Source organism: Tamandua tetradactyla (genome assembly GCF_023851605.1).
Source record: "Tamandua tetradactyla isolate mTamTet1 chromosome 25 unlocalized genomic scaffold, mTamTet1.pri SUPER_25_unloc_2, whole genome shotgun sequence".
NCBI classification, from domain to species: Eukaryota; Metazoa; Chordata; class Mammalia; order Pilosa; family Myrmecophagidae; genus Tamandua; species Tamandua tetradactyla.
In genome coordinates, this window is record NW_027518257.1 from 359,665 (window position 1) to 372,850 (window position 13,186).

Below are 13,186 nucleotides of genomic sequence, written 5' to 3' on the forward strand. Positions count from 1 at the left end.
TCCTGTAAACATCTGCCTGAAGGAGAAATTCCACAAATCTCTGAGAGCAAACAATAATCTACAACAAAGAGCATTTTGAAAATTAATATTTCTTATAAAGACAACCAAATATAAAGAGGGTCTGCTAAAAAGTACTCAGTTTACATTTCCAAACAGAACAATGGACTTCTTAGACCTGAAACATCTGCACTCAAGTAATTTCCCTGTTTTTCTTCAGAATTGTGTGTGTGTATGTAAGGGAGTCTCACTTTAAAGGGCCCATTGTAGTGTGTTTCCCCTCACTTTTCTGCAAATAAATGCATGGACTACCTCAATTTTGAGAGGACAAAATTCTGTAATCTTTTACTTTTTTCCTTCTGGTCTATATTCACTAATTTTTTTTAAAGCTTCAAGTCCTGTTTCAGCCAGAGTCATTTTAATTTGGAATTTAATAAATAGTGTCTCTTCACTTCAGATTTTAATAACTTGCTATAAATACCAATTGCTTCCTTCCCTTGAAAGCTCAAAGCTAAAGTAAACAGGGAATTTATTTCTGCTACATAATAACAGCATGATGGAGTAGTCACTGAAATTTACACAACTGAATATTATCACAAAGAAAAAGGCAGGTGAGCAGATACGCCTGATTGGAAGTGAGTCACTTGACCCAGCACTGAATGGAGCCCTGAGCACAGGGACTGAGTGCTGCGCTCCCCTTTTTGGTTCTGTCGGTGGAAGGGCAGGTGAACATTGCAAACAGGACAGGGCGGCAGAACTCCCCAACCATGACACATTTGCAAGTAGGGCAATTATACTATAGTGATGAAAGGAGTTATTGTGAAGTCTGCTGCAAAAAAGCCTTATGCTGGTAACAAATTATCATGGTGGTGGTGCTACTGAACAAAGACAGGGTATTCTTTTGCCCATGTGCTCAGATGACCAATTTCTGAGACACCCGAATTTCAAAAAAGAGGAAAAGTTCATTGCTAGGCATAAAGCAGGAGATCAGATGGCCTATCGGCCCCCAAATTTGAATCCTGAACTAGTAATTTTGACAGCTTTTTTTTTTTGGGTGGGCAGGCACAGGGAATCAAACCCAGGTCTCTGGCACAGCAGGTGAGAACTTTGCCACTGAGTTGCTGTTGCCTGCCTAGTTTTGACAGTTTTATAGCATTAAAAGAGGTGCAGGTTTTATGATGCCAGATGATGTGATTAGAGGTGATCAAATTACTGAAGATGCACAGGTTAATTACATGCTTAGTCATAGGACATAGGTAAGAAAATGGTGACCTTAATATGATGATGAGCATGATTTTTAGTGTTGTAATGAGGTACAGGTGACTTATAGGTTAAAGTCGAAGCTACTGTGCATGTCAGGTGGGCCCATTTTGGTTAAATCCAGCTTCAGTTATCAAGATAACTTTGGACTTGGGGTGGGTTAGTTCTGAGCTGACCCAAGGCCCTTCATTAATAAACACTAGAGGTTGTCTTTTGTGATTACAAGACTCCAAAGTTGAAAAACTGGATAAATGGGAACAAGTGAAGGTGCGTCACTTTTGTGTGTGAGTGTGTGTGTTTACAAATCACAGGGGCACAAGATAAAGGCTATACAATCATTATCAAAGGTCAAGGCAGATGGATTACAGTTCAAAGATTTCAGGTATTTCCTTCTATCTATTCTAATATACCAGAAGTAAAAGGGAAGTATCTATGTAATAATTCCTAACATCCCATAAATCCTAACTTCTCAGATAGAGTGGTCTCTGGATGTTAAAATACAGTACATCTCATTCTAGAATGTTTTTTTAATTTTAATTACATTTCACCTTTGCCTGATTATTCTCAAAATGTTATCCTAAACTTCTGCTTTTCTTTTTTTTTCCAAATTTCTATCTCATGAGACCTAACCTAATTCTCTCCACCAAGAAGCAGTCATCTCTGTTACCTGGGATGGATTTTCCAATCTGTGGCTTATCCATTCTTTTATTTTTCTCTTCTGTCTGCATATATTTTGGTAACTGATTAATATTTTCAGACATCTAATGGGGAAAAAAAGAAATCAATTCCACTGCATATTTGGAACTCAAGCTAAACCAATGGCTAAAGTAAAATTTCTCTGTGCTGTGCCTTTTCATCATTAACATGGAGAATCAAGAGCAGTAACCAAGCCATTTAAAACCATTGTGGGATAATTTTCAATGCTCTGGTTCCTTTCTTTTTAAGTAATTCTATTTTCTGTAAATATGCTTGCTTAGTTATTTCTAATTATTATTGTATTTATCCCTCTTTCAGGATGATAGATCACCATTCTTTTGTAGCAAAGATTTTTCAGTGTTTAATTTAAACTTTCAGCAGGACCTTTTTCTTCTTCCTCTTCATCTCTGTCTTTTTCCTTTTTGGTTAGCTACAGGCATTCAAAGAAGAAGAATAAGAAAAGGAAGAGGAGGAGGATGTGAAGAAAGAGGAAGAAGAAAAATAAAATACCATTCACAAAGTTTGAAGATTGACCTGTGTAAGTGATCTTCTCTTTTTCAGAGTTTATCCATACAGTGAGTTAAGAGAATAGCTCCAGTCCAAATCTTAGGGGCTACCCTGATCCTGCAAATGTGGGCCTAGAAATTCCACAATTGATGTGAATACAAATGTCCCCTCTTCCAAAGGAAACAATTTCCTTATGGCCTTGAACAGTGCACTGTATGTCCCACAACCAACAATCCCTTAAACCAGGCAACACAACTTGACTGCTCTCCCACTGCATTCTGTGGGACAGTTCCATGATCTACCATCTAGAAGCAGGGCAAGTTCTGGGGCAGCGAGTCCCTCAGGCCATCACCAGACAGACTGAACAAGACATACATGCTTTCAGTATGTACATGAGGGTTACTCTGCTCTCTTTCAAACCGGGACCAGGGATCCAGTGGTAACATGGGCTGGCTTCACACCAAGCCAGGGAGGGATGAGGGAGGAGCCAGGTAGGATGCCATGAGATCCTATTACTTTTAAGTAGCCTTTTCTTTGATTTGGTCATTGCCCCATTACTGTAGTCCTTGCACTGATTTCTGGAGCTTTGAGAAAGAAGTTTCTACCAGTTCTTACTGGTTGTCCAAAGCTTCTTTGGGGGAACAGAGCCCTGAAATGTCTTACTTATTTTAAGATTAGCTGATTAGTCATCATAATTCCATCTGTAACTTAATTCCTTTTGTCTTCTAATCTAACTTATTCTCAGACTCTGGGGATTAAACTTGGACATCTTCTTAGGTACATTATCCTGTCTACAACAGAAATTGAGGCTTGCACATGTCAAATTGAGATTGCTAGGGTTTGCATTCATTTGTTGACTTTATATTTGAATTTTTGCTGCCAAGCCTTTAGGTATTCATTGCTGATTAAATTAATTCTCCTATCTCTTCTAGCTATGATAAACCTTATTTTGGTACAAGCTTCTTCATTATAAAAGAATTTGAGTTTTTCTTCATCTTCCCCTGTGGCTAACCCATCTTTGTGACAAAGATTTGATGAGTACACAGATACCAGCCACACTTCTTTAGGCTTTCAGAGCTGTTGATATTTTAAATATCTTTTTCTTACAGTAAAATAAAAGCCCGCATGTCTTAATGGATTCACTTTATTCCTCCTTCCATATAAGTAGAAAATATGTGCTTGTGTTGGCCATTCTCTATTTGCCAGCTGCCTCAGATCCATTCTCTGCTCCTCTGTGTTGTTTCCACATGAAAACTCTTTCCACATGAAACTGATCCCTGTGGAATACAAATCCCAGATTTGCATTCCTGCTGGCTTCTAAATAAGTTCAACCAGGTGTCATTTAGGGCAGGAGATCAGGAGGTGGGAAGGGAGAGAGTGTGAGATATTTCTCTCCTGCTCCCTCACTGCTTTGCGCCATGTATAATGGGGCTACTTCTACATCCTTCCTCCACCACAGCTTCCACTGGTCTGTGGTCCGAGCTCTCACTGAGCTTTGGTGTCACCATTTCCTCCCTCTTTCCCTTGAATACTAAGGATAGTAATGGCCTCTGGCTTTTACTTGTTTCTGGTGCTTCACCATCCCTTGTTTGTTTTCTTCATTTGCCCATACTTCTATAAGTGGTTTTGCAAAAAGTCTCATTTGAAATGAATCCTGTTTTCTGCTGGTACTCTGACACAATATCGTCAAGAAAATTTTTCAGAAGGGGCATTTTCTTCCTGTTATTATGGTCATCAGTGATAATACAAATAGATTTCCAGGTCAATACTACTACCAGTTATGCTTAGATGACACATCTAAGAGGTAACCCATAGGGTTTTTCCATTGTTTTCTTGCTCTTTCTTTCATATTTTTAATTCCCTCACAGAAATCAGAACCACTCATTCTTTCATTCACTTTTCAATATTTATTTGGAATAAAATAGTTATTTTATGAGAAAAACAGATGATGTTGGAATTTATATAAACATTAAATTACAAATTCTTGCATATTATAATAGAAAAGTAGAGGGACCTCTGTGTATGGAAGCAGGAGGCTGATTAATTCTGGATTGGGAGCAGTCAGTGGAAGCTTCTTCATGTGGTATGTGCTAATTGAAGGGTGGGAGTAACTAAAAGTAAAGGTGGGTGTAGGGGAAACACATAGTATGGCTATAAGAAATTTCTAAGAAGAATAAATGTGCAAAAACTTTGAGCAGGCATAGAACTTAAGGCTTTTGAGATAATCTACAATCCAATACACCTGGATTCTAGAGAGCTAGGAGAATGGTACAAGATATTAATGTGGGAAGGAGTCAGGGTCAAATTACTAAGGATTTCACATTCATGTTAAACATTTTGATCATCATTTTAAGAACAATTGGAGATGATGGAATTATTTTAGGCACACGAGTGATGGCACAATATGTATTTTTGAATAATACCTCTGATTGCCAGAGAGAGAATTGTTTGTAGATAGGCAAAAGAATATTGGAGCTTTCTCATATGGGTAAGTGAGGAAGGTAGCTTGGACCAGGATGGAGATAGCAGAGATGGAGAGAAAGTATAGAGAACAGAAAACAAATTTGAGCAAAACTAGCATGACTTTGTGAAAAACAAGATATGAGGGTGAGGGAGAGGGAAGTGTCAAGAATGAGTCTTTCCAGCTTGTGAAACTGGATAAGGCTTTTAAGGAGGAAGGGACTATCAGAGGAAGTCCAGGTTTAGAGGGGGGAATGACACGTGTAGTTAGGACACTATGCTTTGATATGACTTTTTGACTATATACCCAAGTAGTTGAGCCTCATAGGCAGATGCACAGAGTTTGTGGCTTTCAGAAGAAAGATCTGAGCAGGAGAAATGTGAAAGTCATTAGAAAACAGATGGCTGCTGATGTCCTGAGTGAGGAGGAGAACAAATAGAATGAGAGCAGAAGGTGATCTTCAAGAAGTTTAAGATTTAGGGGAAGCGGGCATTTTGATTAATCTAGGAGATATTTGATGACATATGTTATGTCCTTCAGGAAAATTTGCCAAAAGTCTTAGGATCCCTTGATTCTTTGTCTCCCTGACCCCATTCCTTTACCTAAGTCACAGCTATATTACCCTTTTCTTAAAAGAAATATTTTTACTTCCCCTTTTCTGTCACTTCACCTATTGAAAGGAAATAAGTCAAAATCCAGGCAAGTTTTCTAACAATAAAAACAATAAAAACATAAATGTTTCAGTTTCCTAGCAATTAATTGTCTTTAAATAGCTTTAATCATAAAAACCCAAATTTTGTTTTTTAAAACAAAAAAGTTGTTGTTTTAAAAATCTTTTCTCTGTGGTGATTCTTAATTTTGAGATATTAGAGACTCTTTTGAGAATCTTATAAAATACTAGATACTTATTTCAGAATAGAGCAAATATGTCCACAATCCAAATGTTGCAATAAAATTCATGAGGCTGAGGGACACCCTGAAATCCATCATCTATGGATAGACTCCCCAGAGATTAAATGCTCTTGCTCCAAAGGAACACAGAGAGCTTTGCTTTTTTTATCTCAATTTTAGTGATATGACATACTGCTTTGATTTTGAATGCATTAGGTACTTTTAAGGATTTGAATCCCTCTTTTACATATGTTTTGTTTCAGAATTTATGGCTTTTAATGGCTATATATTTTAATACTTTTCATGACATTAAGCCTCTGCACAAATGACAAATGGGAGATCAAAGAAGCTTTGAGGGAGAAAAAAAATGCAAACCTTGACTTCAGAAAACTATCACTAGAAAGTAACTTCCAACTTGATAAATTTTCCCTTTGGCAACCCACTTATTTTTTCCTTGTATACAAACATATTTATTTGATTTTTCCTTATTTTTTATACCTGGAGGAATACACTGAAAGTGAGCTGCATACAAAATATAAGAAATCCTTTCTAGACCTTTATCTAAAACACAACAGATTGCAAACACAGTAATATAAGACATGCCTTATTAATGTCCCTGCTTTTTCCATACTTTCTTAAATAACAACAATTCTTCCTTCTGACATCCCTTGCAGAGACTGCGAAGCCACTGGTTTTTATTGTGGGTTTTAATTTTTGGCATCCCACTTTATAGTAATTTATTGAATGTATGTTGGCTCTTTAGCTTCACCATCACTGTAGGTTCTTCAAGATGTGCTTGTGGTTTGATTTGCTTTAAAACCTTGAACACCTTGAAGTTCTGGCCACTTGTCCCAGGCCCTTGAGTAAGGGAGAATTTTATCATGATAACTTACACTGGCACATAGCAGGTCTTCAGTAAATAAGTGCTGTCACTAAACAAGCCAAGTGTGACTTATTGATGGTAGAAAATCTAACTCAGAGTCATAGCAGCAACTATGTGAAAGGTGATACTCTAAGAAACATCAGGCTGGGGAGACCCGGTTTGCGTTGTCATCATTTCTGTAGACAGACAGCCTTGTATTTGAAGTAGAAATGAAGACAGCAATAATTCTAAGGCAAAAGCTGAGCAAAAGAGAGGAGAGAAGCTAGCAGAGTCAGCATGCAGAGAGCTTGTGATTGCAGCAATAGGGATAGTGGATCACAGGTGAAAGAGAAAATGCAGTGAACTGAAGGTTGTGTTCTTGACATGTCATGGAGGTGCCAAGTTTTAAATTTAACACCTACATAGGAGGCCCAAAAAGGAAGGACAAGATAGAAGATTGTCAAATTAGTCCATATTTTCAGTTTTTCATAAATATTTAGTTTAGAATATGAGAAGCATAAACAAAGCTGCTCTATTTTTTTAAAAAAAACAAATCTTTAAATTGTTCATCAAGAAAATCAAAATATTAACACAAATTAATGTTGCCTGTGGCAACAATCGAGTACAGATTCCAGAACATCTTCGTGCCTGGTTAGTTAGCCATTGGGAGGCAGTCCCAAGAATTTGAAATTTAGGAAATTGTGAGACACATAATAGATCCAAGCATAGCTGTTCAAAATGACCTAAAGGAGTCCATTACTCCAGGGTACACGTGGAGGGATGGAGAGGAGGAAGAAGGAGATACTAAAGATACCAACTTTAAATACTAAAATATCTACAGAAAGAACACCTAGTTAATCAGACTATGAAGCCTCTCCCCAGACTTAGAAGTACAGAAAGAAGAGAGAAACTGATAATGCTAATAATTGTTAAGATTTATGGAGAGCTTAGTTTTGTAGCCACAGTACTATAGGAAGCTCATAGTTACCCAATTTTCTAACTGCCAATATTATTTTGATTTTACAAATGAGATGACTGAGGCTTAGAGCAGGTAAATGACTCACCCTTGCCACATGGTTAAGAGGTGGAGCGTGAGTTCCAATCCAGGCAGTCTGGCTCTAGGGCTTATGCAGATGTCAGCAAGACCCATCCTGGGACAAGGAACCAAGATATGCAAGTGCCCGTGCTTGGTTTCAAATGCAGGCCCATTTTAGGGTGAGAGAGATGCATCAGGCAGTCTTATCTTGGTGACACCAGTGTATATTCCTTTTTTTTTATTTGTTTATTTGACAAATACTTATTAAATCCCTGTTATGGGCAAAACTGTGTAAGGCACTATAATACAAAAGCATGAGTAAAAACAAACACAATTTTTATCATTCTGGAGCTTACAGAGATAAACTGGCAATGGCAGTAAACACTGCAAAGGAGAGGTAAATGTAGCTATGAGTTTGCTAGGGGCAAAGTGTCCAAGTCACTGAGGGCAGTGAAGGGTTCTTTGCGGAACTGATTGATCACAGTCTATGCATGAGGGATGAGTTCGAGGGGATGTTAGAGGGAAAGAACTTTATGTGTCATCTGCTGTGATTGGGGAGATATAACAAGTATGAGTGGCTGAAGTATTGGGGTGGTGTAGAGCTGTGGGAGGGGGAACATTTACAGGGAGTGAAGTTTAAGAGGCCACTCAGATCATGCAGAACCTCAAATAGCATTTAAGAAGATTTAAATCTATTTATCCTAAAAGGAGTGGCAAGTCATTGCTAGTAGGGAAAGGAGGCTATAATAGTTTATTTAAATAAACCACTATGGTTACAATATGAAGAATGGAATGTACAATGGAAGCCTGGAGATCAAGCAGAGGCTAAAATTCAGGGCAGAGTAATTTAGATAAACACTTGCTCAATGGTGATGGATTGAGGTGCAGAGGTTGGTGAGATTTTTCAGATGCTTGAATCAACAGGACTTGAGGAAGAATCAGTTATGAAGGTGGTAAGGGAGAGGGTGCTATCAAGGATGACTATTGGGTTGCTATCTTATACTGTCAAATAAAGGTGGTTCTGTTCACTTACACAAAGAATACTAGGAGAGGAAGGGCTCGAGGGGGAAGTCCATGAGTTGGTTTGGGGAACATATTTATTTTGAGATGCCTTTGAAAAGTTCCAAGTGGAAACATCAAGTAGGCAGTAAGGTGGAGGGATTGTATTCAGAGAAAGGGTTGGGGCTGGAGGATAAAAATTTGTGAGTCATCTGCTTCTATGCAGTGATGTAAGTTATGTGTGTGGGTGAGGTAGGCTGGGGAAAGCATACAGAGGGAGAAGAAGAGAGCCAAGCAGGAAAGATGGAGCAGGTTCAACATTTATTTCAAATTTCCTCTCCTTCATTCCTGCTTTCCTAGCAACCTTCTGAATCCAAGGTGACCTCATGACAGGAAGCAAAAGCACCAGTCCCGGGAGTAGAAGCGTCCTCAGAACTGTGCCAGCCCTCTCACAAAATACATTTGCAAGTTGTTTCAGTTCATGATTTAGATTCTCATGTATAGGGGCACATGAGGAGAAAATGTGCAGATCATGTGAAGGAGAAAGTTATATTTTGTATTTTAGATGAATAAATTTGTGTTCTGTTGCCATCTCACTTCCACGTGCTTCATAGATGACAAGTCAGTCTCTCAGAGCATGATAAGGAGAGTCTCCGAGTCTTTGTGGCCTTCAAAGAGCCACACCCAGTGGCATCTTCCTTCTATAAGTCACCCCTGATCCCTCAGCCTCATCCCATCACCACCATGTTTATATCCCAATTATCACTCTTCTCCCTGTGGCAGAGAGCAAAGTCCCACTGTGAAGAGATTCTGGCGAGACCTGGAGCTTGAGGAAGGTGGAAACAGGAAGAAGCATTACATGAATTAACAAGGTAGGGAACCAACAAGGCATCATCAGCAATGGCCTGGCAGGAATGACTCAGTTTAAGGTGGAGAGTCTGAAGTTGTAGGAAACCTGGACTGTACCACTACATGAATTTCTTTCCCAAAACCAGCCCAGTAAGCCTTAATTTCTATCACATTCTCTTAATGTCCTTTAAGTGAAAACAGTTCATAGACAATAGTGACAAATGTTTACAGGAGGGAAGTATAATGGGCAAATCGTTTGTTTTTGATTTGTACTTTCATTATCAAAAGCATTTATTTAAAAAGCTTCTTCCCTGAGTTTGGTCTTTAGTACATGGATGTGTATACATATTTCCATTACTATGTTCACATTTGACACCGTTTGCTTTTCAGACCTTCTTGTTTTGTTGGCATGTAATCAAATTATTCCTGAAAATAAAAAGTATAAATCAAAGCAAATTTAGACAAGTTACCTAATCTCTTTGTGCCTCAATTTTGTCATCTCTGAAAGGAAGACAATAATACCTACAGAATGGATAAAACAATTTTGTTCCAATTTTCTCACTCTCCTTACATTTCTGCCTCAAAATAGAAATTTCTGTTTCTTAGCGATATCAGATTGAAACTTTCTGCTCTCCCATGCTTCTCAGTAGGTTGTCCTCACAGGAGGAGAAGCAATTTTTATAATTGGTGAAGTGGAGAGAGTCTGACATCTGTTAATCCATAGTTCTCTACTAGGCAGAGATAACGTGTTAGAGCTTGGTGTGTGTGTATATGTTCTTTCATTCTCTATTCCTCTATTTTGTTTAAGGAAAGACTAGCTGCAGTAATAGACCCCTAGCTTAGTTTCTTAGGACTCCTGTAATAAAATACTGTTGCTTCCTAAGAAATGGAGCTCAAAGGATATTATGGAATGATGAGGAAGGAAGGAAGGAAGGGAGGGAAGGAGGGAGGGAGGGAGAGAGGGAACAGGGAGGAAGGGAGGAAGGAAAGAAAGGAAAGGAAAGGAAAAGGACTCTTTTAAAATGTGAAGCTACTAAGTTAACTGTATTCTCAAAGCAAATATTTATTTTAATTTAGTAGATCTGTCACTAGTGTTCTCTTTCCTGAAATCATAACATATTTAAGTAACAAAGACAATATAGGCACCTACAAGCCTACCTTTTTAGTTTTCACCTGAAAAGGAAACAAAGCAGGTATTAGGCAGTCACCTCCTACTGGTTGGTGAGACTCCCAATAGAGACCTTGATATTTAAATATGTTTTTGTGTGTTCCTTTCTATCAGTTTGTAGTTGTGGTTCCTCTGACTGCTCTTTTCAACTTTCAAATAAAGCTTGCCTTTCCGTGAAAAAAAAAAAACATTATGCTAAGTGAAATAAACTAGACACAAAAGGAAAACTACTGTATGATTCTATTTATATGAAATAGCTAGAAAAAGCAAATTCACAGAGACAGAAGTTTGGTTAGAGGACAGCAGGGGCTGAGCTGAGGGGGGAATGGAAGTTACTGATTGAGTGAGAGTTTCTGTTTTGAGTGACAACAAAAGTTTTGGTAACGGATGGTGGTGATGATGGCGCACCACTGAAAATTCAATTAATGCCCCTGAACTGTACACTTAGAAAACAGTTAAATGGCAAATTTTATGTTATAGATATGTTACCACAAAAAAATAAATTAAAAGAAGGGGGATGGGTGTGGATGAAAATGAGAGCACACTAATGTAAACTTTAGAGAGCAACACAAAAATTATCTCAGGAAAACACTACTGTTGACTCCAACCTTCCAAGACTGAGTGTGAAAAACATTACTAGCCTGCAGTTGTCTCTGAGATGTACCAGACTTTTAAAAAGCTACCCTGAGGGTGCAGCCACCTGCCCTTAGCCAAGTATCACACATGAGATCTTACTGGGACCAGGACAAAGACAGAGCAGCTCCCTGCACAGGGACAGCTCCTTACAGCCCACCCTGTCCCCGGTGCAGCTGGGGCTCTCTCTTATCTTTAGGCCCCAGCATTTCACCTCCTTGATTTTATTTTAAGGACACTTTCACAGACGCAACTAATCCTATGGACTCCCAGGGTGTGTTGTGAATGAAGTAGCTTTCATAGAACCATTGGGTCTGACAAGCAGTGGCAGTGGGCAGCAGACCCCAATTTACTCTGCCAGAGGACTGCCTGGAGGAAGTGATGGGTGGTGGTCCATGAGGGATGCCCAGAGTGACCCAAGACTGCAGCCTACACAGCTAGGACATATGACAAGCCACTGCATGAGGATGTAAAAGAAGTCAGTATTCATGTCAGATGCAGAAACAGTTGGACATTGTTCCCATGGGAAAAGCTCTTGTGGGAAACCCTGCCATCGTCTCCTGGTACCTCTTATCAAAGGTTTCACTCTGTGCCACTGCAAAGTGATTGTTTCAGTCCCCAGTGATTCCTTCTTTTATCAATCGTCCTTTGCTGTGATGCCATGTAATCTGGTAATGGAGATAAATTGCTTGTCTTAGCATCCTTCACAGCTTGGAAGGGTGCACTCCTCAAGACTTGGTTCAGTTCTTCTGAGCTTAACATCTTGCCCACGAACTGGCTGGTCACTTCTACACTGGGTCTGATGTCCCGATGCAAGCCCATACATGCCACTCTCAGAAATTCTCTTCTCCCTTCATCATTGGCCAGCCACAAACATGGTCAAACCCTGATCCACATGCCACATTCCCATGAAGGAGCCACGGCAAGTGTTGTGCAAATGACGCTGGATTTATGACACTCTTCATTGCTCTCCAGAAATAATAACCAGAAGTAATAACATCTCTGGGATTTCTGATTATGTAAATAGTCTTTGGAACTGAAGAATGAGTTGGGGAAGAGTTGAATGGGGAGGTGTGAGGTGTAGAAGTGTGGGTGTTCTTGAGGAGGTGGGAATGATTCTGCATCCACTCTAGCCCCTTTGCATATTCTAGCCACAGTGAACGATGCCAAGTCAAAACAGATTGGACCTGGCTGCAATCTCCTTTGGAGGGAATCAGACCAATGAAGTCCTATATCCAACTGGTTCCTGACTTTGGGTAAGAAAGTGTAATGACATCTCCATTCCTCACCACAGATTCATCCCACAAAGACCTCGGGTTGTTAATAGTGCCCATGGGGAAAGGAGCCCCTTTGGTCCATGTAAAATAAGCATCCATCCAAAATGTTTCCATCCCAGCTGTGTCTGGTTGTTCCACTGTTAGCAATCTTAGAAAGCAACTAGCTCTGTTTTCATCTGGGGAGTTCTTAGGAGAGCATCTGTGAACTTCGATGAGAAAAAAAAGGCTATTTATTTTCTGAAATTATTTATTTCTTTTAATTATGAATGTAGACAACACACCACAGTTGTACAGTGCTGATGACTTCTTTGCCAACAGAAATCACAATTATTTTCCATATCACAGTACAATGGGGGCAGATTTCTCAAAAATACTTATGTTCATTGCTACTTTAAAATTACAGTAGTTATTAGATCTATTGCAAGACCGTGTTACTTAATGCTTCAATAAGGAAGCATATGTTACTATATCACATTTGGTCTTTCAGTATTCTGGTAATTATAAGTCAGTATAATTGGTTTCCTCTATGATTCTGTTTATGCACTTAAAG

General features: G+C 39.0%; 1 pseudogene; it reads right to left on the reverse strand.

Moving 5' to 3' along the window:
• Window positions 1-11,850: 11,850 nt before the first annotated feature.
• Window positions 11,851-12,750, reverse strand: LOC143673037 (sulfotransferase 2A1 pseudogene; annotated as a pseudogene).
• Between the last annotated feature and the right edge of the window lie 436 nt (window positions 12,751-13,186).